This window comes from Poromitra crassiceps, assembly GCF_964638095.1.
Source record: "Poromitra crassiceps genome assembly, chromosome: 6".
Taxonomy (NCBI): Eukaryota; Metazoa; Chordata; class Actinopteri; order Beryciformes; family Melamphaidae; genus Poromitra; species Poromitra crassiceps.
This window is the reverse complement of record NC_139627.1, coordinates 62,928,114-62,930,739: the sequence shown is the minus strand read 5'-3', so window position 1 is coordinate 62,930,739 and position 2,626 is coordinate 62,928,114.

The window sequence follows — 2,626 nt, the reverse complement described above, 5'->3', positions numbered from 1 at the left end:
AACCAGGGGAGAATATGCTATAACGTTAGTTAATAAAGATGCCCAAAGTTTCATTTGATATAGCCTACAACTTGTAGCAGTTAACAAGCAACTTTGACGTCGGCACCACTAGTCTCTGCCTCGGTATTTCTCGGATCTGCACGGGTCTCAGATTTCTAATAATAGACAGGTCCACACGGGTCCGACATTTATCGTTTCTGAACGGGGCCGGGTCTCAGATTTCTAATAATAGACGGGTCCACTCCGGGTCCGGGCACAAATGTCCCGGGTCCATTAGGGTCCGGGTCCGTGATTTTGGACCCGTGAAGACCTCTAATTTGGACCCAGTCTGCCCCAGAACCTTTTGGACGATATGAGTTCCTTCAGAGAAAGGTTACAGACATTACAGACATGAGTTCCTTCAGAGAGGTTACAGACATTACAGACATGAGTTCCTTCAGAGAGGTTACAGACATTACAGACATGAGTTCCTTCAGAGAGGTTACAGACATTACAGGCATGTGAGTTCCTTCAGAGAGGTTACAGACATTACAGACATAAGTTCCTTCAGAGAGGTTACAGACATTACAGACATGAGTTCCTTCAGAGAGGTTACAGACATTACAGACATGAGTTCCTTCAGAGAGGTTACAGACATTACAGACATAAGTTCCTTCAGAGAGGTTACAGACATTACAGGCATGAGTTCCTTCAGAGAGGTTCCAGACATTACAGGCATGTGAGTTCCTTCAGAGAGGTTACAGACATTACAGACATAAGTTCCTTCAGAGAGGTTACAGACATTACAGACATGAGTTCCTTCAGAGAGGTTACAGACATTACAGACATGAGTTCCTTCAGAGAGGTTACAGACATTACAGACATGAGTTCCTTCAGAGAGGTTACAGACATTACAGACATGAGTTCCTTCAGAGAGGTTACAGACATTACAGACATAAGTTCCTTCAGAGAGGTTACAGACATTACAGACATAAGTTCCTTCAGAGAGGTTACAGACATTACAGGCATGAGTTCCTTCAGAGAGGTTACAGACATTACAGACATAAGTTCCTTCAGAGAGGTTACAGACATTACAGACATGAGTTCCTTCAGAGAGGTTACAGACATTACAGACATGAGTTCCTTCAGAGAGGTTACAGACATTACAGACATAAGTTCCTTCAGAGAGGTTACAGACATTACAGACATGAGTTCCTTCAGAGAGGTTACAGACATTACAGACATGACTTCCTTCAGAGAGGTTACAGACATTACAGGCATGAGTTCCTTCAGAGAGGTTACAGACATTACAGACATGAGTTCCTTCAGAGAGGTTACAGACATTACAGACATGAGTTCCTTCAGAGAGGTTACAGACATTACAGACATAAGTTCCTTCAGAGAGGTTACAGACATTACAGACATGAGTTCCTTCAGAGAGGTTACAGACATTACAGGCATGTGAGTTCCTTCAGAGAGGTTACAGACATTACAGGCATGTGAGTTCCTTCAGAGAGGTTACAGACATTACAGACATAAGTTCCTTCAGAGAGGTTACAGACATTACAGACATGAGTTCCTTCAGAGAGGTTACAGACATTACAGGCATGTGAGTTCCTTCAGAGAGGTTACAGACATTACAGGCATGAGTTCCTTCAGAGAGGTTACAGACATTACAGGCATGTGAGTTCCTTCAGAGAGGTTACAGACATTACAGGCATGAGTTCCTTCAGAGAGGTTACAGACATTACAGACATGAGTTCCTTCAGAGAGGTTACAGACATTACAGACATGAGTTCCTTCAGAGAGGTTACAGACATTACAGACATGAGTTCCTTCAGAGAGGTTACAGACATTACAGACATAAGTTCCTTCAGAGAGGTTACAGACATTACAGACATAAGTTCCTTCAGAGAGGTTACAGACATTACAGACATGAGTTCCTTCAGAGAGGTTACAGACATTACAGACATAAGTTCCTTCAGAGAGGTTACAGACATTACAGACATGAGTTCCTTCAGAGAGGTTACAGACATTACAGACATGAGTTCCTTCAGAGAGGTTACAGACATTACAGGCATGAGTTCCTTCAGAGAGGTTACAGACATTATACAGACATGAGTTCCTTCAGAGAGGTTACAGACATTATACAGACATGAGTTCCTTCAGAGAGGTTACAGACATTATACAGACATAAGTTCCTTCAGAGAGGTTACAGACATTACAGACATAAGTTCCTTCAGAGAGGTTACAGACATTACAGGCATGTGAGTTCCTTCAGAGAGGTTACAGACATTACAGACATGAGTTCCTTCAGAGAGGTTACAGACATTACAGACATGAGTTCCTTCAGAGAGGTTACAGACATTACAGGCATGGGTTCCTTCAGAGAGGTTACAGACATTATACAGACATGACTTCCTTCAGAGAGGTTACAGACATTATACAGACATGAGTTCCTTCAGAGAGGTTACAGACATTACAGACATGAGTTCCTTCAGAGAGGTTACAGACATTACAGACATGAGTTCCTTCAGAGAGGTTACAGACATTACAGACATGAGTTCCTTCAGAGAGGTTACAGACATTATACAGACATGACTTCCTTCAGAGAGGTTACAGACATTATACAGACATGAGTTCCTTC